This window comes from Leptonychotes weddellii, chromosome X, assembly GCF_054177405.1.
Source record: "Leptonychotes weddellii isolate Sample4059 chromosome X, ASM5417740v2, whole genome shotgun sequence".
In the NCBI taxonomy this organism is placed as follows: domain Eukaryota; kingdom Metazoa; phylum Chordata; class Mammalia; order Carnivora; family Phocidae; genus Leptonychotes; species Leptonychotes weddellii.
In genome coordinates this window covers 74133898-74157960 of record NC_138385.1, presented here as the reverse complement: position 1 = coordinate 74157960, position 24063 = coordinate 74133898, and the positions used below count along the sequence as shown (strand labels likewise).

The window sequence follows — 24063 nt, the reverse complement described above, 5'->3', positions numbered from 1 at the left end:
CAAAAAGTTGACTGTGGAGGATCAGCCCTCTACTGCATGTTCAAGGTTGTCAGGCTGACCTCTGCAGCTTCTCCCTCCTTCTGGGTTTTTCAGGGGCAGACACTGAGACAAAGTTTGGGGTACCCCATGTTTACAAATATACACCAATATCTGGGAAAGGAAAGGAGGAGGAAGTAGGATAGGGCAGAGGAAGAAGTCAGAGTTTGATGCAGACCAAACAAAGGCTCAGTCAACCCAGTGGGAGCTCCAGAGTGAATTTTGCTCATCAGAGTTGTCAAGCCTCTGGCCTTTCTATTCTACCTAGCATGACCTTGGGTGTGACCCCTAGCATGAACTCTGGCAAAGTGGGTCTCTGCAGCCCTGGCAGATCCTGGAGGAGCTCACAGGTGGGGCAAGTCCTTCCCTGGATGGGGTTCTGGGTTGCCCCTCTCCATGTCTACCACACCCATACTCCAGCCATACTTGAATTTGCCAGTTCCTCAAAAACTCACAGAGTGTTTCCTGCCTCTTGCTTTTGGGTCTGCTGTCCCTGTTCTTGAAACATGCCCCTTCCCCATTATACACCTAGTCACTTCTTTTTTTTTTAAAGATTTATTTATTTATTTATTTGAGAGAGCGAGAATGAGAGAGAGAGAGAGTACATGAGAGGGGGGAGGGTCAGGGGGAGAAGCAGGCTCCTCGCTGAGCAGGCAGCCCGATGCGGGATTCGATCCAGGGACTCCAGGATCATGACCTGAGCTGAAGGCAGTCGCTTAACCAACTGAGCCACCCAGGTGCCCCTACACCTCGTCACTTCTCATAACATGTCTCATTGTTTGTAATTTGTACTATTTAGGGGACTAGATTGTTTGACTAATTATTCTGTGTAATTATTCATGCATTGCTTATCTCCCCTATTATATATACTATAAGCTCCACAACAGCAGGATTGTGTATAGTTTATCTTCAGAGACCAGGGGAGTGCCTAGTATATAATAAATACTCCATAACAATTTGCTGAATGAATAAATGAATGTACTATTGAAAAGGCAACCTGAAGACCCTGAGGTCGTACTGAGAGAAGTATCAGGAGGTGGGAGAAGGGTATTGGTGAAAAGATGGGACCACAGAGCTGGCTCTTCAACAATAAAGCATATGTTTGGGACAACTTGCTTCTCCTTCTGCCTGCCGCTCTCCCTGCTTGTGCTCTCTCTCTCTCTGACAAATAAATAAATAAAACCTTTAAAAAAATAAAGCATATGTTTTCCATTCAGGAATTAAAAATGCAAATCATTCTACTCAAAAAAAAAAAAAATCACCATTTTCCTAATGTCATTGAACCGAACACATATTTGGGAGCTGGTAAGCCATTTTTTTTTTTTTTAATGAGAGACAGAGAGCATGAGAGGGAGGAGGGTCAGAGGGAGAAGCAGACTCCCTGCTGAGCAGGGAGCCCGATGTGGGACTCGATCCCGGGACTCCAGGATCACTACCTGAGCCGAAGGCAGTCGCTTAACCAACTGAGCCACCCAGGCGTCCAGCTGGTAAGCCATTCTTATGGCAAAACATTCTGGTCGGAATTCTTCATCCCTAGCACTACACCTCATGGGAAGTTTTGTCCCAATTTATGACATTGTGACTATCAGAAAACTTGACAATTCTCCTTTCAGGAGCTTCTATAGATAAAGAGGTCTAATGCCCATAGTCTGACTAGCTCTGAAATGAACCAGATTTAAGTGCTTACATAGCTGCTCCACCCCACAGGGACAGAAGGATCTTAGACCTGTTACCAAGACCCTACACCTAGGAGGTCCAGCATGGCCGTTCACAAAGCCCTGTCCCATGGGTACACAGGGTAGAAACAAGTACAGTTACCATCAGCCCAATCTGTGCTGGATGTGGTAGAGTTTCCATGTGGGATTTCTTTCCTGACATCACCCAAGAAACATGTAGTTTCCGAATCTGGCTCAGAAAAATCAGCGGCGGAGAAATCAGGAAAGTGAGAATATGTATTATAATATAATTGCCCTGTAAGAAGTCGAGTTTAGCGATCAACAAAGAGATGTCACTGTTCCGAAGGAATCCACTGTCATCAAATGGAAGGCAAGAGCAGGTAACGCTGACACGCTGGGTGGGAGGTTTAGGTCGACATTTTCAGGGCAGAACTATGTCGAAAAATGATCATGAGCTCTTCAGCCCTTCTTGTAGCCATTGTCACTTAATAAGTGTGTGTTTGTGGTCCTATTGGTTGCCAGTGGTGAGTCATGCTTGCAAATAAGATCAACATTAGTCATTTTATATGCACAGTATACTTAAAGCAAATCCTTTGAGTTGTGGTTCAAGAAATAAGTTTTGGGAGCAAAATAAGTCCTTAACGTGGCAATTTTGACATGTGATTTTATGTAGTACTGTTAACCCTGCTGAGAGAAACAAATGTCATTTGAATACTACCCAATAATATTAGCTGGCATTTCTCCGTTTGAATCTCTCCTATTGGCTGCAGTTCTTTGTATTATAAAACAATATTTCTTATTGATTAAATATTTTTTGTTCAGATATCAGCAATAATGAGTAAAGAGTATGAGGAATGAATGTGGGAAGTATTTTAAATAGCTCCCTTTGGGTTAGATTTTTGGCCGATGGGCCAAATTCCATCCACTGTCTATTTTCATAGATAAAGTTTTATTGAAACACAGTTTTGTTGATCACTCATTTACATATTGTCTATGGCTATTTCCATGCTACAGTTGCAGACTTGAGCAGTTGTAATGCAGACTGTATGGCTCAAAAAGCCTAAAATATTCACTACCTGGCCCTTTGTAGAAAATGTTTGCTGACCCGTGGGTTAGGCCGGTGGAGGCTCTGGCATTCCATCAGGCCCCAGTAGCATCTCTCCTGGCCCATGGCTCCCACCAGGAGGCTCCCCCAAGGTTCCAGTTCTCTTGAGCTGGAGGTCTAAGGATGATAATGGGTTCCTGCTAGTGCTAGTCTCTGGGTGACTCAATGTCCCTTGTTTGTTTTCTTGATTTTCACAATTTTGTAAGTAGACCTTCATAAAAGTCTTTTTCATTTGAACCACCTGGGGTGAATTTTTCCTGCCTGGATCTAACTCTGCAACATGACTACATGCCTCCCTTAGCCACGTATTTGAACAGAGCCCACTGGCAAGGGACACCAGTTTACACTGAGCCAGTGTTTGCTGCACTGCCATGGGTAAGGTGGTTTACCTGTTGGCTGATGAAGCCCAATAGTCTTCACTGTTGAGTTAGTGTCCCCAGCCTGGGCTTTGCATTTAGGGAGGGAATAGCTTATCCCTTTCCACTGTTGAACCATCCTTAAAGTCCCATCATGCTTGGCTACTGAGTTTTATAAATTATACAGGAAGCCAGTAAATCTCCTTATCCCCTTTTCTAGGAAAATACGAGTTTAGGAAATCTCCATGAGTTAAGCTGGTTTTAATTTCTCTGCTGGTGTCCAGATCAATTTCTTCCGAAAGAGAGTTGAAATAGTTTCTTCTTTCAAGTTTATACTATCAGAAGTACAAGTGAGTCTCTGTCTAGATTTGTAGGGTTTTGGTTGGGATGGGGATGCTATGACATCAACTCTAAATCTGGCTTTTTACAGTTTTTATTTGATGAGGTGACTTACAAATTTCCTGTCTCACTACACAAATAATCTGTGCTTGCTGGCATTTCTTTTTCTGGAAATTATTGAAGAAACTATTTTTTTTTTTTGCAATGTTGACTATAACCCAGGTTGCTCCAAAGTTTTCCCAAGAATAAAAATATAATTTTCACATTTTCAGTTAGACTTGCCATCTTGAATGAATAAATGAATGTACTATTGAAAAGGCAGCCTGAAGACCCTGAGGTCCTACTGAGAGAAGTATCAGGAGGTGGGAGAAGGGTATTGGTGAAAAGATGGGACCACAGAGCATAAACATAACATAACATAAATTTGATCAAGGGAGGTTATGGAAGGGCTAACATTTCACGGTGAGAAATCCCAAAGTATGAAAAGCATATATGGTGCTCTTGACTTCAATAATTTTGTTTCCCATCTTTCTCTTGCCTCTCTTTTGGATTATTTAAAATTTCTTATATGATAACTAGTTAAATTAAACCCTGCACTCCCATTCAAGGAGTGTTATATAAAAATTTTAGGAATGTAAGCACTGTATCTACAATATTGGTAGTTGTTAAAGTGTTACTTATGAGGACAACACCATGAGGATAGTAAGTACTAAGCAAATTTAATAACTAACACTTCCTTAGTTTACAAAGCATTTTCTCATGCATTATCTCATTGATCCTCACAATAACCTTGTGAGGTAAATACTATTTACTCTTACTTCACAAATGAGGAAACTGAGGCTAGTTTATTTGCTCAATGTAATATACCTGGCAAGTTTTCATATTGTTAGCAGGCTCAAGACTGGCATGGAATTGTGGGGTTGATTGGTGGGACCTCCAACAGGAAGAATGGAAGTTTGGCAAAATGAATCAGCTGCAGAGAATAGGCCCAGCAAGAACACCTGGGCAGGCTGATGCCAAAAACTGACAGGAAGAGCAATTTGGGGCATGCTTTAGGCAATCATTGGCATCAGGCAGAGGCTACTCTAGCAGGTAAATCACAGCAGTGGACATAGACACTGAGTTATTCTGGAATGTTCAGAGAGAATTCCAGGTAGAAGCTCAGAGTCATGAACTGGGCCAACAAGGAGGCCAGGGAAATGCCTATCAGTGCTGTTAATTCTGGGTTTCACCCATGGGTGAAGATGCCAAGACTCCTGTTATATATCCTGCCGCCTTTTCCACTGACCGACTTTCTTGGTGGGCACTTTTAGTGGCAAGGATAAGGATAATGAGGGTAAGAGACATTAAGCAGAGCCAGAGCCTGGGGCGGGGGGTAATTCTTAATCTTTTTCTTTCAGAGCCTATGTACTCTCCACTATACCTCATTACCTGTCATGGATGGGACAGGGCAGAAAATGAAGAGGTAAAGAGACAAAAGTCAAGTGATCAATTGGTGAATAAAAAGATGGGTCTCATCAAGAAAAGCTTCAAGGTACAAGCGAGTTTTTAGCTTATTCTCAAAGGAAACACAGCATAGGGCCTGTTATCTGTTGTGACCCTTAAGAAGGGTAAACAATAATATTGGTTGTACTAAAGCTCAATCTTATATTTTATCATCTTTTCCAGGGAAGTCAGTTTGCTCAATTTTCTTCCAGTCTGTCTTCTCTTCCAAATACTTATTCTTAGTTCCAAAGACTGATTGAAGCAAATGATCCTGTCTCACATTTTTCATGGATATAAACTCTTTAGAGCTGCACTCTTCAATATGGTAGCCATTAGCTATATGGGGCTATTGAGTACTTGAAATGTGGTTACTTTTTTTTTTTTTAAAGATTTTATTTATTTATTTGACAGAGAGAGATAGCGAGAGCAGGAACACAAGCAGGGGGAGTGGAGAAGGAGAAGCAGCCTTCCCGCTGAGCAGGGAGCCCAATGTGGGGCTCCATCTCAGCACCCTGGGATCATGACCTGAACTGAAGGCAGACGTTTAATGACTGAGCCACCCAGGCGCCCCATGAGTACTTGAAATGTGGTTACTTTTAATTAAGATATACCATAAGTATAAAATAGATACTGGGTTTTGAAGGCTTAGTATGAAAAAAATGTAAAATTTCATTAGTAATTTTCATATTTATTACATGTTGAAATATTATTTTGGATATAATGGATTAAATACAAATATTATTTTTTAAATATTTTATTTATTTATTTGACAGAGAGAGAGAGAGAGCACAAGCAGGGGAAGTGGCAGGCAGAGGGAGAAGCAGGCTTCCCGCTGAGCAGGGAGCCCGATGTAGGGCTCGGTCTCAGGACCCTGGGATCATGACCTGAGCTGAAGGCAGCCGCTTAACTAACTGAGCCACCCAGGTGCCCCTAAATACAAATATTATTACAATGAATCCCACTTCTTTCCTTTTCTTTTTCTAGTGTGACTACAGGAACATTTACAATTACATATGTGGCTAACGTGTTTCCATTGGACAGTACTTCTATAGGGAGAAGCACCAGGTTCCTGAATGGTTGCTGTCTTTCAACCTTTGCCAGATGATTCTCTTCCCTCTAGGCCAGGTCTAGCAAGTCAAATAATGCAGATTTCATAAATGGAAGGAAGGCTGCAAGTCATTTGGAAATTAGGTGATGAAAATGCAATAGGATCATAACTCCTGCATGACAGTTTGCTTTTCTGAGTCTTTCTTATTCCAAATGGAATAGTCCCCGCTCTGTTCTCTCCTCTAGCTAATTTACATCTTATTTTCTTTCTGTGGGAAGTGTCATTTCCTGTGATTGATGAAACCATCTTGGCTAAGTGCAAAAACAAGACCACCATGTTATTCAAACCGGATTCACTACAAATATTTTCCTCCTCTGGATTGGGAAGAATTCACATAGCTGCTTGGAAACCCTTTTTTTTTTTTTTTTAAAGATTTTATTTATTTATTTGAGAGAGAGAGAATGAGAGAGAGAGCACATGAGAGGGGGGAGGGTCAGAGGGAGAAGCAGACTCCCTGCCGAGCAGGGAGCCCAATGTGGGACTCGATCCAGGGACTCCAGGATCATGACCTGAGCCGAAGGCAGTCGCTTAACCAACTGAGCCACCCAGGCGCCCGGAAACCCTTTTTAAAAATTGCAGTGCTTGGTTACTTTCAGAAATTGTAGTCAAGATTACAAGAACAAAAAATATTACCCTTTACAAATATGAAAAAAAAAATCGAGATGCTATCTGGCAGAACAATTTTTCTTTAATCCTAGGTCATGTCTGTACGTGGCCTCTGAACTTGTCATTTTTTGACTCAAGGGTTTTAGGGTTATCTTAATGATGGGTTTCTACACAATTAATTATACTATGCAATAGATTTAATTCACTTGAGTTGATTCAGTTTTTAGAGATTATTTTAACAAGACTGTAGCCTTCTTTTTATGAACACTCCCAATCAGTACCAGCAGTGTTAGAACTTTATAATTATTATTACTTGAAAAAAAGAAAGATGTGTCAAACAAAAGGAAACAGACCCTTTCTCTTTAAGAGGCAGCTGGGACCACCTATATTGACATATACTCTCCTGATGCCTTTTTTTCTGCTTTGCTTGAGTTTCTTTTTAAATTCTTTTTATTGAATTTATTAAAATATCAGAATCGTTTATTATTTTGCATTACTATTTTAAGCTACCTATAGTAGAATTCATTATTGAGTTTTAGCACACGTATAGTTTTTTGTAACACCACTAATAAGATATAGAACAATTCCAGCAATCCCCCAAATTCCCTCCTGCTACCTCTTTGCAGTCAAATCCTTATCCTACCTATGACTCCCCTGGCAACCACACTGATGGGTTCTCTGTCCCTATAATTTTTGCCTTTTAAACAATGCCATATTAATGGAATCATACAGTATTTAACCTTTTGAGACTGGTGCCTTTTAATTAGCACAATGTATTTGAGATTCATTCACGTTGTTGCAGCTATCAATAGCTTGTTCCTTTTTATTGCTCACTACAACACTATGTTTATCTATTCACAGAATCGGGCATGTTTGGGTTGTTTCCAGATTTTTGCAACTACAAATTATGCTGCCATAAGTGTTCATGTACAGGTTTTTGTGTGAACGTAAGTTTCATTTCAATAGACTGAATACCTAGGAGTGGGATTTCTGGGTCATATAAAGTGTGTGTTTAAATTTATAGGAAATTGCCAAACTGCTTTCCAGAGTGGCTGTGCCATTTTGCATTCCAACCAGCAACATCTGAGAATCGCAGTTGCTTTGCAGACTCACTGGCACTAGATAATATCAGTATTTTTTTTTATTTTAGCCATTCTAATAGCGGTATAATGATAGCCCATTGTAGTTTTAATTTGCATATCCTTAATGATTAAGAATGTTGAGCATCTTTTCATGTGTTTATTTGCTATCCATACATCTTCTTTGGTAAAATATCTACTGAAATCTTTTGCCCAGTTTTTAAAATTGGTTTATCTCAGGGGCGCCCGGGTGGCTCAGTCGTTAAAACGTCTGCCTTTGGCTCAGGTCATGATCCCGGGGTCCTGGGATCGAGCCCCGCATCGGGCTTCCTGCTCAGTGGGGAGCCTGCTTCTCCCTCTCTCCCTCTGCCCCTCCCTACAGCTCGTTCTCTCTCTGTCTCTCAAATAAATAAATAAAATCTTTGAAAAAACAAAAATAAAATTGGTTTATCTCAGATTTTTGAGATATGTCTTTTGTCAGATATGTGACTTTCAAAAATTTCTCTGTCTGTGGCTTGTCTTTTCATTTACTCTGTCCTTCACAGAGCAAAAATTTTAAATTTGGGAGATGTCTACTTTTCCAATTTTTTTCTGTCTTGTGACTTTGTTATGCTTGCTTATTACTTCTAGGAAACTTTTTGTAGATTTTTAAAATTTTATACATAGATAATCATGTCATATGCAAAAAAAGTCCTCCTTTCCAAACTATGTACCCTTATTTCTTACTCTTATCTCATTTCACTACCTAGGACTTCCAGTAGGATGTTGAATAGGAGTGGTGAGAGAGGACATCCTTGTCTTGTTTCTGATCTTGGGGGAAATTGTCCATACTGAAGTATAGTTTCAAGTATGATTGTAGCTATAGATATTTTGTAGATGTTCTTTACCAAGTTGACAATGTTCCTCTCTATTTCCTAGTTTGCTGAGAGTTTTTATCAGAAATGGATCCTGGGGAGTTGCCTGGGTGGCTCAGTTGGTTAAGCGTCCGACTCTTGATTTTGGCTCAGGTCATGATCTCAGGGTTGTGCAATTGAGCCCCGTGTTGGGCTCCCCGGTCAGCGGGAAGTCTGCTCGAGATTCTCCCCCCTCCCCCTTCTCTTCCTCTCTCTTTCTCAAATAAAGAAATAAATCTTAAAAAATGGGTGCTGGGGATTTATCAAATGATTTTTCTGCATATACTGATATAATCATGATTTTTTCTTCTTTAGCCTGCTGATATGATAGATTATATTGATTGATTTTTGAATGTTGAACCAGCCTTGCATACCTGGAATAAATACCATTTAGTCATGGTGTATAATTTTCTTTTATACATTGTTGGATTTAATGCTAATATTTTGTTGAGGATTATTGCATTTATATTCATGAGAGATACTTGTGTATAGCTTTCCTTTCTTGTAAGGTCTTTACCAGATTGTGGTATTAAGTTAAATCTGGCCTCATAGATGAATTAGGAAGTATTCCTTCTGCTTCCATTTTCTGAAAGATATTGTGGAGAATTGTTATTATTTCTTCCTTAAGGATTTGGGAGAATTCACTCGTGAAATTATCTGGCCTGATGCATTCTTTTAGAAGGTTACTAATTGTTGATTTAGTTTTTTTAATAGGGTTATTCAGCATACCTACTTCTCCTTTTGTGAGTTTTGGTAGCTTGCATATTTGAAGGACTTGGTCTAAGTTATCAAATACGTGGGCATAGAGTTGTTCATAGTATTCCTTTATTACCCAGGGGATTGGGAATGACGGCCCATCTTTCATTTCTGATATTAGCAATTTATGTCTTCTCTTTTTTCCTTGGTTACCCTGGCTAGAGGTTTTTCAATTTTATTCGTCTTTCCAAAGAACCAACTTGTGGTTTTGTTGCTTTTCCCTATTTCCTGTTTTCAATTTCACTGGTTTCTGCTCTAATTTTTATTACTACTTCTTTCCTTCTCCTTGCTTTAGTCCTAAATTGCTCTTTCTTAGTTTCCTAATGTGGATTCTTAGGTTACAGATTTTTTTTTTTAAAAGATTTTATTTATTTATTTGAGAGAGAGAGACAGAGAGAGAGCATGAGAGGGGGGAGGGTCGGGAAGGTCAGAGGGAGAAGCAGACTCCCTGCCGAGCAGGGAGCCCGATGCGGGACTCGATCCTGGGACTCCAGGATCATGACCTGAGCCGAAGGCAGTCGCTTAACCAACTGAGCCACTCAGGCGCCCTAGGTTACAGATTTTAGATCTTTATTTTCTTAAAATATATTTAATGCAACAAATTTACCTCTACACACTAGTTTTGCCCACATGCCACAAATTTGGTAAGTTGTATTTTTATTTTTATTTAGTTCCACATTCAGACCCTGACCATATTTTCTTAGATTTATAGCTAAAACTTTCATGGAGGGGGGGCTATTGTACATGGTATTATTAAAATTTTGGTTTCTACTTGTTCATTATTAATGTCTAGAAATATAAGTGTTTGGATGTTGATCTGGTATCTGTGAGCTTGCCAAACTCAGTAACTTTAAGTGCTTTTTTTGCAGATTACTTGAGATTTTCTATGTAGGCAATCATGTCATCTGGGAATATGGATAGTTTTATCTATCCCTGTCCAATATGTATAACTTTTATTTCTTTTTCTTGATTCATTGCACTTGCTAGTGCTTCCAGTATGATACTGAGTAAGAGTGATGAGAGTGGGCATCCTTACCTTGATCCTAGTCATAGGGAGAAATCATTCAGTCTTTCACCATCAAGTATAATGTTAGCTATAGGGTTTTTAAAGCTGTCTTTTATCAGGTTGAGAAGTTCCCTTATATTTCTTGCTTGCTGAGAGTTTTTATCATGAATGGATGTTGAATTTTGTCAAATGATTTTTCTGCATTTTTTTTTTTGGTATAATCATTTTTTCTTTAATCTGTTAATACAGTGGATTGCATTGACTGATTTTCTGGTGTTGGAACCATCCTTGCATTCCTGGAGATAAACCCCACTTGGTGTGATGTATTTACCAGATTGCTGGGTTAAATAGCTAAGATTCTATTGAAGATTTTTGTATCTATTTTAAGAGGGATGTGGTCTACAGTTCTCTCTTCTGGTATTCTCTTTATTTGTTTCTTTTTTTTTTTTTTTCTTTATTTGTTTCTTATATCAGAGTAATGGTGGCTCATCAAATGAATTGAGAAGTGTCCCCTTATCTTCTTAAATGCATAGCAGAATTCTACAGTGAAATTAGCTGGGTCTGGAATTTTCTTTTTTGGAAGAATTTTAACTGTGAAATCAATTTCTTTAATAGATACAAGGCTATTCAAGTTATTTATTTTTTCTTATGGTGAGTTTTGGTAGGCTTTGCCTTTCAAGGAATTGGTCTAGTTTATCCAAACTGTTACATTTATGTGCATAGAATTGTTTTTAGCATTCTTTCATTGTCCTTTAATGTCTGTGAATCAGTAATGATATCTCCTCTTTAACTCCTGATATTTATCATATGTGTCTTCTCTCTTTTACTTGATCATCAAGCTAGAGGTTTACCAGTTTTGTTGATATTTTCACAGTATCAGCTTTTTGTTTAGATATTATCTATTGTTTTACTATTACTGTTGTTTTCTCTGTTTTCAATTTTATCAATTTTTTATCTTTTCTTTATTATATCCTTCCATTTGCTTGCTTTAGGTTACTTGTCTTTTTTTTTTTTTTCATTTCTTAATTTGGAAGCTTAAGTTATTGATTTGAGACATTTCTTTTCTTTCTGTTTTTAAACACTTTTTTATTTGAGTATAGTTAACACACAACATAGTGATTCAACTTCTCTATACATGATGTAAGACCTTTCTTTTCTAATATAAGCACTCAATGCTATAAAATTTTCTCTAAGCACTATTTTGGGTACATCTCACATATTGTAATATACTTTATTTCTATTTTTATTCAGTTCAAAATATTTTCTAACTTTCTTGAGACTTCCTCTTTGAACCATGGATTATGTACTAGTGTACTGTTTAATTTCCAAATATTTAGAGATTGCCCAGATATCCTTCTGTTATCAGTTTCTAGTTTAATCATGTTATGGTCAGAGAACATATTTTTAGTAACCTTAATTCTTCTAAGTTTAACAAAGTTTGTTGTATGGCTTAGCATATGGTTTAATTTGGTAAATGTTTCCATGAACACTTGAAAAGAGTATGTATTCTTTTTTTGGGGGGGAAGGTTGTATTAATGTCAATTCGATTCAGTTAGTTGATGATGTTGTTTATCCTTCAATATCTTTGCTGATTTTATGGCTACTCATTCTATCAATTGCTTAGAAAGGAATGTTGAAATGCACAGATATTGTTGTGAATTTGTTTCTCTTTTCAGTTCTGTCAGTTTTTGCTTCATTTATTTTGAAGCTCTGTTGGCAGTTGCATACACATTCAGAGTTTTTATGTCTTCTTGATGAATCATTATATAGTGTTCCTCTTTGTCCCTGGTTATTTTCCTTGTTCTGAAGTGTATTTTGTCTAATATTAACATGCCCACTCCAGCTTTTTTCCTTTTGATTGGTATTTGCATGTTATATCCTTTTCTATCCTTTCATTTTTAACCTACTTGTATCATTGTGTTTCAAGTAGGTTTCTTATAGACAACATATAGTTGTGTCTTTGTGTGTGTGTGTGTGTTGTTTTTAAATCCAATCTAAATATCGCTGACTTTTAATTGGTTTGTTTAAACGATTTACATTTAATGTAATTACTGATATTGTTGTATTGTGCTGTAGCATTTTATTATTAGTTTCTGCTTTTCTCTTAGGTGTTTCTCCCCGCTCCCATGTGTTTCATTCCTCTGTTTTCCCTTACTTCTCTTCTTTTGAGTTATTCAAATGCTTTTTAGAATTCCATTTAAATCTCTCTACTGGGTTTTTGACTGTATCTCTTTGAATTGTTTTTTTCAGTGATTGCTGAAGGGAATACCATATATACACCCAATTTTACCCAATCTAATTAGCATTAATATCTTACCATGTCACAAAAAATAAAGAAAACTTGTGAGTATATAGTAATTTTAGTCTTTCCCCTTTATAAAGTTTTCATATGTATTATGTCTATCTATATTGAAAATTTCATCAGATAGCATTATGATTTTTGCTTCTGACAAATATTATATTGTTACACTAAGTTAAAGACAAAAAAAATGATCCATTTTATTTAGGCGGTTATTTACCATTTTTGTTGCTATTCAATCGTTATTGATTTTCCAGGTTTCTTTTAGTCAGTATTTCCTTTCTACTTGAAGAATTTCTTTAAAGCAAGTCTATTAGTGATGAATTCTCTTAGATTTTTTTTTTTTTGAGAACATCTTTATTTTCCCTTTATTCTTGAAGGATATTTTCACAGGATATAGTATTCTGGGTTGACAGGCAGGTCTTTTCTTTTAGCACTTTAAAAATATTGTTCCACTCTTTTGGTCTCCATGGTTTCTGATGGAAAAAATCTGTACTCATTTGGATCTTTGTTCTCCACATGTAATATGTTGTTTTTCTGTGGATGCTTTGCAGATTTTATCTTAATCTTTCATTTCCAGCAGTTTGTTTATGATGTGTATAGGCATGGTTTTCTTTCAGTTTATTCTCTTTGGGGTTCACTGAGCTTCTTAGATTTATAAAGTTTGTTTTCCACAAAACTTGGAGAGTTTCAGTCATTGTTTATTCAATTTTTTTTCTCCTCTCCTTTTGAAAATTTCATGGTAGGAATGTTAGACCTTTTGATATTGTTCCATAGGCCTCGAAGGCTCTAGTTTTTTTTTTTAAGCCCAATTTTTCAGATTGCATTATTTCTAGTGATGTATCATCAAATTTACTAATTCTTTCCTCTGTCATCACCATTCTATTAAGCCCTTTCAATTTTTAAATTTCTGTTATTGTAGCTTTCAGTTTTAGGATGCCATTTGGTTCATTTTTATAGATTCTATTTCTCAGATGAACACTTACATCTTTGCATTTCTTTCAAAATTGTTCACCCTTACTTCTTATAGCATGATCATAATAGCTGCTCTAAAATCTCATCTGGTAATTACAACATTTGGTTATCTCAAGGTTGGCATCTGTTGATTGCCTTTTCCCTTGACAATTATTCAAATTTGTCTGAATCTTTGTATGTTGAGGAATTTTGGATTGTATTTGGGCATTTTGAATACTATATATCATGAGACTCTGATTCCTATAAAAATCTTCCAAAGAATGTTATTTTTAAAATTTTGTTTCCGCAGGCATTCAATGCAATTCCATCCAGACTGCAAGTCCTAAACCAGCTTCTGTGGGCTACAGTTCCTACGTCACTTCAGTTTTCAGAGCCATTGCAGTGCCCTTCCAGTTTGTATTTTTTTTGTACATCTTTGTTGTGTTCATTACAGCTGGTTTCACACACATGAGCAGTTTGGGACTGAGGTAGTACTTCATATAGAGATTTAAAAATCCCTATTGATAGCTTCATCATCTCAATAGTTCTCTCTGATTCCCAGGGTGTTTTTTTTTTTTTCCTTCTAGTAGTTTGGCTAGAAAGCCAGAGCTTTAATGTCTCTACATTTTCATGCACTCCTTGTGACTGGGCCTAACTTAGGGCAAAGCAGTGAAAGAAGAGAGCCTGTGGGGCTGCCACTGCTGCTCCCATTACCACCACTTTTGTTCAGTGTAGTGCAGGGAAAATACAAAAAAGAGTCTTCCGCTCCACAGGAGCAGCCTCTGCTCCTTCCAGTGGAGGAAGGGGCTGCCTTTTCTTTGCTGGCACTCACAACAGCTTGGGACAATCTCCATCTTGCTAGGAGCAGGGGACTCTTATTTTGTTGCTCATGTTGTTGCGTCAAGAGAGGTTTGTCCCCCACTCCTGCTTCTCTGGCCAGAGAAAGCAATTGGATCTGACTTTATCTGTGCCTGTTAGTTGTTTTGGTTTGGGGTTGCTACAGAGCTTAAGCCAGGATGTAAAAGATGGGGGCAAAAAGCCCAGGCAACTCATTGCTGGGTTGTCCTTTGAGTATTGAATTCTATATCTATCCACCTGCTCTTCTTCTTCTTCTTTTTTTTTTTTTCCAGCACAATTCTATTTAATGGAGGTGGGCAGCAGGATGTTCCACTATGATTAATTTAGTCCAGGGACCTGCCAACATTAGGTAGAGAAGAAGCCACCATCATTCTTTCGGGAGTAGCCTCTATTGGTGGCTGCAGTGTGAGGGGACACTATGGATCCCTGGATGCTGTGGATAGACTCCTTCTTAGGGTTGATCCAGTGTCTGATGTTAGCTCAGGAAGTGATGGAAGGTGGCAGAGGAGGGGGTAAAAGTTCTCCAGGGAATTGGGTCTTGATGATTCCATGGGTATCCTGGTTGGTCTCCTGGTGTAAGAGTATCTCACTTTTGTTCTTGAATGTCCCTGTGTGGTGGTTGTACAAGGCTGCTAAGCAGAAATCCAGATCATCCTTTGGTATCTCAGGATCAAAAAAATAAACATCCCGCCTCATGGAGGTGATTGTGGGAGTTGAGCTGAGCTGACTCCAGGGTTCCTGTTGCTGAGCAAGGTGAGCTGGGTTCTTATATGGCAGTTTCTTGGAAGCCTGGAGTTTTCCCAGGAAGGTATCATCGTTATCCAGCGTAGGGTGCTGGCAGGGGTCTCAGGTGAAAGGCATGGTAAAATGCGGAGTGAGCCGCTGGTGTGAGGGATGGGAAGCCCGTGCAGCCACACAGCTGCTCTTATTCTTTTTTAGCATTTTGTGCAGTGTTCTTAGTTATAATCTGTTGGGGAGATAGTATAGAATGTATTCACTCCATTTTTACTAGACCCAAACTCACCGGCCTTGCTTTTACAAGCACATGATATTTATAGTATGAAAAGAAAAATGTTTCATTGGGGGAGTGGTTTTTTTTTTTTCCCAAATTTGTATTTAAATTCTAATTAGTTAACATATAGTTCAATATTGGTTTCAGGAGTAGAATTCACTGATTCATCAGTTACATGTGACACCCAGTGCTCATCACAACAAGTGCCCTCCTTAATGGCCATCACCCATTTAACCCATCCCCCACCCACCTCCCTCCATCAACCCTCAGTTTGTTCTCTATCATTAAGAGTCTCTCATGGTTTGCTTCCCTCTTTTTTCCCCCTTTCCCATATGTTCATCTGTTTTCTTTCCTAAATTCCACACATGAGTGAAATCATATGGTATTTGTCTTTCTCTGACTTATTTTGCTTAACATAATACACTCTACCTCCATCCATGTCATTGCAAATGGCAAGATTTCATTCTTTTTGATGGCTGAGTAATGTTCCTGTGTGTGTGTGTGTGTGTACCACATCTTCTTTATCCATTCATCATTTGATGGACGACACTTGGGCTCTTTCCGTAGTCTGGCTATTGTTGATAATGTTGCTATAAACATCAAGGTGCATGTGCCCTTCGAATCTGCATTTTTGTATCCTTTGGGTAAATACCTAGTAGTGCAGTTGCTGGGTCGTAGGGTAGTTCTATTTTCACTTTTTGAGGAACCTCCATAGTGTTTTCCAGAGTGGCTGCACCAGTTATATTCCCACCAACAGTGTGTGTGTGGGGGGTGTTTTTTAAACATGAAGATTCTCAGGCCTTACCCCTAGACATAATAAATCTTGGAGTGGACTGAGAATCTAGATTTATGGAATATCCTCAGGAGATTCTGATGAAACAGTCAAGTTATGAACCTACTGTTTCTCATCTGATTTGTAGGCGTGAAAATTGAGGCCTAGATTGTACTTTGTCCACAACCCAGTTCATTCCTTATTACCCATGTTTTTTACCCTGTGTGTCATATTTTGTGCTAATAAGGAATATTTTACTACTGCATTAGGAGCCAAGCTCATTAGTGTAACATTGCATGTGTAAACCACAGGGTAATAGAATAGGAAAAATTAGTCAAAATGGCTACTTGTGACAGTTGGATCTGATTTCTTATAAACATTTTCCACCAGGAAAAGCTTCCTAGACAATGAGCAGAGAAAAATAAGCAGGAAAAAAAAGTTTATAGAAATTCACAGAATTGAAGATTTGGGGAAGATTGCCCAGCTGAGTTATTTGGCTAAGAGAACCCAAATTGAAGGAATGGATCTGAGTCCTAGACAGACAAGGAGCTAGAAGAGAAATTTTCCAGTTTGGGCTGAGACTATAAGGGAAAAATGAGAAAGAAAGACTGGTAAACCAAAGACTAAATGTAGCCTAAGAATTGAGGCTAGAACAGCATTGGCTGACCTACTTGTGAAATCACTTACAAAATAAAGGAAGACCGAGATTAATAAGTTAAGCTCTATCGATCTAGTTTAATTTAATGGGACTCCGTACTTGTTTGTTCCCACATATATATCATTTTGTACACCTTAGATGGCTGTGCAGATTGTATACCACACAATTCCACAAGGCACCTACTCACATACACATCCTCCCTGGATTTATGGGCAACGGTGTGTGGTAGCCTTTCTTATATCCCAGAGATTTTTTGCTAAGCAGGAAAATGGTATCCTCTTCTAGATGACTGAGTGTGTACTGTGCTTGAAAGTCAGTTTGGGGGATGGGAGGCTAGTAGTGGAGAGTAAACTGGAAAGGCCTTAGTGTAAATTGATTTTAAAATGTATTGGGATCCAGGGGTGCCTGGGAGGCTCAGTCCATTAAGTGTCTGACTCTTGATTTCAGTTCAGGTCATGATCTCAGGGTTGTGGGATGGAGGCTCTAGTTGAGCTCTGTGCTCAGTGTGGAGCCTGCTTGTCCCTCTCTCTCTGCTCTTCCTCTCACTCACTCTCTCTCTCAAATAAATAAATAAAGTCTTAAAAAAAAGATGTATTGGGATCCAGAAATGGTGAGGACTCATAAGCTGGAATCATTAAATTCTCTACTACTATAAACAACTTCCTTCCTTCAACATCTCCTTCATCACCTCCCAGAACAAGTTCCCAAGGGAGACATTTGGCCAGAGAACAAGGCCCAACAAACATACATTCTTTGTTACTATCATTCCAACATAACTCCTGGTGAGCCAAATTGAGTGACATGGGAGATCTTTTTTTTTCTAGATCTAAATCCCTAAAACCATTTTTTTTTTCTTATCCTTCTGTGTTAACCCCCAAATCTTTCAAATCTTACCATGGTAGTTGCCCATTCTTATGAAAAGTAGACTCAAAGCAAGAAAGATGGAAGGTGTATTGGAAATTGGGGCTGCTGTGGAGTGGTATGAAAAATCTTATATAAGGCTTGTTTCTCAAAAATGCAATTCTCAGTAAGTATTAGGGTCACCTCAGTATTTTGCCAAAAAAAAAAAAAATTCTTAGCAGGTAGTATCTTTATATGTCATGTCACTACCTAATACTGCAAGGGTTTATTCCTGAAGGACTGTCTCTGTCCTAAAAAAGAATTTTAAAGGATGTTTTGATTTTGTCAAAAGAAACGTTTGCGAGTCACTTGGGGGATCCCAGAAAGTTAATTTATAAATGATAAAATAGTCTGCTACTTACCCTTTGACCCAGAAATTCCGCTCTTAGGTAATCTACCCAAGAGAAATTAAAACACATGTTCACACACAAAAAGTTTGTGAAAATGTTCATAGCAGACTTACTACCCCAAAACTTGAAACTACTCAAATGTCCAACTTTAACAGGGTAGAGAAATAAATTGTGGTATATTTATACAATGAAATACTAGTCAGCTAAAAAAAAAAAGAAACAAAGGAACGAACTACTGGTATATGGATCATAATGGACATTATGCTGACCATAATGTTTGTGAGTGAAAGAGCCCAGACACAAAGAAGTAATAACAGAATGTACTGCATGATTCTATTTATGAAGTTCTAGAATAGGCCAAACTAATCTGTGGTGTGAAAAAAAGCAGAATAATCATTGTCTTTAGGTTGGGGTGTAAAGTGACTGGGAATGGACATAGGGGAACTTCCTGAGATGATGAACATGTTCTATATCTAAATAGGGAATGTGGCTTGCCTAGGCATATATATTTGTCCAAATTACAGTTAAGATTTTTGCTTCCCAATGAACACAGATTTTATCCTTATAAAGAACTGTATAGGGATGCCTGGGTGGCTCAGTTGGTTAAGCGGCTGCCTTCGGCTCAGGTCATGATCCCAGGGTCCCGGGATGGAGCCCCGTGCCATTGGGCTCCCCACTCAGCGGAGAGTCTGCTTCTCCCTCTCCCTCTGCCTGCCGCTCCCTCTGCTTGTCCTCTTTCTCGCTCTGTCAAATAAATAAATAAAATCTAAAAAAAAGAACTGTATATAAATAATAATTGAGTGGGGAATAGAGAGAAGTATACAATAAAACAAGAATGGCCAGATGAGATTTATTATACTAGTCTGTTTACTGGACATTTTCCATAATACAAAATCAAAAAAACTCTTCCGGAGGTCTTGGGATCTGATCTGATTTCTGTTGTCCGTGTGATTTTTGTTGTTGGTTTACTTAAAAGTTTGATTTTTTTCAATATGAATTCAAGAAAAAAAGAATATCATTAATTCAGAAATCCCAAAGTAATTGATGCCCTTAAGGTTATAAGCTCCATCCCTGCTAGGTTTGTATACATACTAGCCTTCAGTTTTTATTAGTTACGTGTTTTTATAAAATTGACTTTAAGAACCAAATAAATGAATGCTTGAAAGACTCAGAGGACATTGTCAAAGTTTCCATGAGGATTTGGGGGGATGCACAAGTCTTGTTCTTAATGATAGCCAGACTATTTAAAACCTATGCTTTGCAGCTAGTCATTGACTATTATAGTGATTACTCAGAGAGAGAGAGTTAGACAACTATGGTCATCAGTTTGGATCAGGATACAATGTCTTCAGGTTCACCTCACAATGTCTGCCCATAGTAGACAACCAAACACTTGTTGATTGAATAGCAGTTCGACAAGAGGAATGCTCAGACAATGTGGCTTACCATAGGCTTCCCTATAGTCAATAAACTCAATTTTCCTTTGACCTTATAAGAAGATTTTCTCAATTAAACTGTATAGCCTACACCCCCATTCTCATTCATAGCCCTGGGTAGTGGTACTTCAACAGCCATTTGTTGGGCATTGGATAAAATATATTTGCAAACATTTGCCAGCTGTGTGAATTATTTAACCACTTGTTAGATGTTTCTTCATCTGTAGAATGGGAATAATACTAGGATTTACTTCATAGGCATCTTGTAAGACTTAAATGAATAGGTATCTGTAAAGTACTTAGAAGAGTGCTTAAGACATAATACTATGAAAGAGATGATGATGATGATGATGATGATGATGATTTACCATGACTAATACCGATGTGCGCCTTTTCTTTCTGCTGAAGGCTCTTACTGCTTGAGTTAAGTCCCATATTCCCTTCTAGCATCCAGCTATTTTTTTGACTTTCCTCTTGCAAAAGAAAAGGGGGGAAAAAACGACCTTCAAATCCCCACTGTATAGTATAATTCTGTATATGTGATTTAAAAAAAGGCTTTTTTGGTCTAACATGGTGATAACTAGGGCATGTAATATTGTATTTGTCAATAAATGCACTAAGGTTCAAATAATTGGCTTATATGTAACATGTAGAAACATAGTATATTTGTTTCCTGGGGCTGCTGTAACAAATGATCACAAACTTGGTGGCTTAAAACAATAGAAATATATTCTTTCACATTTCTGGAGGCCAGAAGTTCAAAATCAGTTTTACTGGTCTGAAATCAAGGTATTGGCAGGACCATGCTTTCTGGAGGCTCTGGGGAAGAATTCGTTCCTTGCCTCTTCCAGCTTCTGGTGGCTGCCAGCCTTCCTTGGCTTGTGACCTCCTTACTCCATTCTCTGCCCTTTGCAGTTACGTTGCTTCTTATTTTCCATGGGTGTCAAATTTCCCCCTGGCTCCCTCTTATATGGATACTTGAGGATAATTCGGAATAATCCCCCCATCTCAAGATCTATAACTTAACTGCTGCAAAGTCTTTGCCATAGAGGGTGACATTCACAGGTTCCGGGGATTCAGATATGAACCTAGCTTTTGGGACCATTATTTAGCTTACCACACGTAACTAATTTAAATTTAAGATTGACTGTAATATATACATCCCACTTGCCTTTTCCTCATTCATAGACCTCAGGACACTAAGATATTGTCCATGTAAATATCAACCGAGTGGACATTGTCAGTGAAGAATGAAATGTCATTATTCAAGAAAATGATGTTAATAATTCCACAATATGCTTCTGAAACAGATCAGCTTGATCAGTTATAACCATTTGTAAATATTGGAAAGAATTGCATGAGCATCTGGGTACCTCTGGGAATAATTTGGCCATTAAAAAAGACAGCAAAACAATGAACCAATCGAAAAACTTATCAAGTGTTTAGAAAAACAAACATTGTTTATACAGGTTACCCACTTTCCTGTTTAAACTCAAGCACTACAGAAATATGTTAAATAAGCACATTTAGCATACCCAGTTTATAAAACTGCCTTTTGTCAGTTTGATGCAAACTTCATTGGGAGAAATAAACAATAAATTCCAGAATTAATGTTCCAAATTGCAATTGCTGGAAGCAGGGAAGGACAGTGAAAAACCTCAAATAGGAATGACACTTAAAAATAAATCCTTGAGTGACTTCCGGGCTGTCTAATATCTATTTTCCCCAAGCACAGAGCATTTGTTGTCTCCCATCTGAAATAGATGGTTTTGTCTTGCTGGAGCTTACACATATGTACATTTGTTTATTCTCTGAAGGTGATTTTTCATCATAAGGTATTGGAAAGAGATTCTCTAGGGAAAACATCTGTTCAGCTATAATGCTAGCATCTGCCAAGTTAGGTGTGCTAAGAAAAAAGAACTTTATCTTGGTGGTTCAGGGACCTCAGATCCACAAGCTAACATAATATCAAAGACAGACAAGCTGTGTATTTCCTCTGTTCCTCCTGCGAGTAGTCTAGCTCTGGCCATGCCAGGCACAGGACACATGGTGAGAGGACATTTACTGGTCCTGGGGTCAATTCTGGAGGCAGATGCCATTTGGCCCATAGATCAAAAGGGCCTCAGACCAAACATGACACCTGCTCTGCCTTAGCATTTCCTTAGAACTTACTCTGTTGCTTCTGGTGGGCTTGATATTTATGGATCCAAGGTCTTGGGCCTGGCACAATGTGAGAGAGAAAGAGCATAGTGGATAGGAACACGAGCCCTGGAGCCAGATTGCCGTGGTTTGGGTGCTTGGCTCGGCCACTAACTGTGTTACTTGGGAAAGCTCCTTAACCTCTCTGAGCCTCTATTTCCTTATCTGTAAAATGGAGATAATTATTTCAGAATTGGATGTAAATAGATAAGAGGTATAAAAGCCCTATATGCAATCTGGAAATACATGCTCTTAGAACTCTTTAGAATGAATAGCAAAATCATTGCTACTAACCTAATGAAACCTAGGTAATAACTAACCCTTTGATAAAAGTCCCCTTGGGAGACAGCTCTGAGCAGCCAAGGGATTTTAATCTACATAGATCCCGACTTCACCTCAACTCTCTTTACTCCAACGGAATCTATGGGCTTCCCTCCCTGTGCTTCCTGCCATGGGGATGGTGAGCAACTTGAGTCCTTTCTGGAATTTGCAGAGGATTTGTAAGACCTGAGCTGGTGGAGCTTCAGCTCCCACTCCATTCCCATTCCACAAATGTTTTCTGAGTGTTTCTGGAAGGCAAGGCATTTTGGTGTCCAGTAGGATTTTGGTGTTGGCAAAAGCAATTTTTGGTCCTAAAATCTGTTTACTGCCCCATTTCTCTCTCTTTTTTTAATTTTTTTTAATTTTAATTTTTTTTAAAGATTTTATTTATTTATTTGACAGAGAGATAGAGTGAGGGCACAAGTGGGCAGAATGGCAGGCAGAGGGAGAGGGAGAAGCAGGCTCTCCGCGGAGCAGGGAGCCCGATGCGGGGCTCGATCCCAGGACCTTGGGATCATGACCTGAGCCGAAGGCAGCCGCTTAACCGACTGAGCCACCCAGGTGCCCCTACTGCCCCATTTCTCTTGATCAACCCTGATCTGATCCTGCATTTTGCCTTTAACTCTGTGCTCACAGCTTCTTTTGCTGCTTCTTCTCCATTGTTCCTAGATTCCCCTTGTTGTCATTCCTGGAGGCCATAAGGAGGTGCCAATCAGAAACTTAAAAAGTTGAAATGAGATTTCTGTTTGAGAGTGAAAGTCTAAAGGACCTATGCAATAGATCAGAAGGGAGAATTCATTGCTTAAAGAGGCAGCATGGCTTTTGGACCAGCAAGACTGGATTGCAAACAGACCTGCTCTGTTAATATTTGTGAAGAACAGAACAGTCTTGGTAGTTATGGGAAAGGGAGTCCCACACCATCAGGATCCATCTGAGCATAGTCCAGTAGATAGGGAATCTGGGCCGAGTAGAAGGGCAGGTAGAGGATCCTTAGCAACACTCTCCCTGTGCTGGGTGAGAAGGCTCAGGCTGCTTCAACTGAAGAATATTTCTCAGGCTCACCTAAATACTCTGGCTATCAATCCATAGTCATCAAGACCTCTGGCCTCCCGTACCAAGAGGGAATGTGCTGATCTGCCACTGTGACTTTTCTGTGACTCTTGACATTTGTATCTCTCATGGTAAATGGATGAAGCAGCGTTTTGTTGGGTCTACCATTTTGGTTCCATGAGCCTGATGAGTATGAGGATGCATCTCAGACTGGGGGCCAGGAGCAATGTCCACACAAATCAGGTTCTTGGGTCTGCTGCCTGAGGCCTTGGCCTTGTTCGATGACACTGTTGCCCAATGCTTATGACCTTTGACCAAAAGAAGAACCCCTTGCCTGGATTGACACATCACTTTCCTAATTTCTTATTTTCCTGCATCTTGGTTCTTTCCCTTCTAGTCCATCCTGTACCTAACTGCAAAGGTTTCTCCCCGCCAGATTGCATTTTATCACATCACCTCCTCAGGAAAGTACAATGGCTACCTACTGCTTTCCGAAAGAATTTAAAGAGTCACGTAACAGATTCCCACCAAAGAATGCTTTGTCCCATCCTGAATGCCAGCCTACCAGAAATATGACCACCAGAGGGGTGCCTGGGTGGCCCTGTCGGTTAAGCATTCGACTGTTGGTTTTGGCTCAGGCGATGATCTCAGGATCCTGAGATCGAACCCTGCACTGCGCTCCATGCTCAGCATGGAGTCTGCTTGAGATTCTTTCCTCCTCCTTCTCCCTCCCCTTCTGCTCCTCCCCCTGCTCACGTGTGCTCCCTTGCTCTCTCTCAAATAAATAAATAAATAAATAAATAAATAAA

At 39.0% G+C, this 24063-nt stretch overlaps 1 pseudogene; it reads right to left on the bottom strand.

Annotated features, from left to right (window-relative positions):
- Positions 1 to 14901: 14901 nt before the first annotated feature.
- On the bottom strand, positions 14902 to 15417 carry LOC115941986 (cilia- and flagella-associated protein 276 pseudogene; annotated as a pseudogene).
- Between the last annotated feature and the right edge of the window lie 8646 nt (positions 15418 to 24063).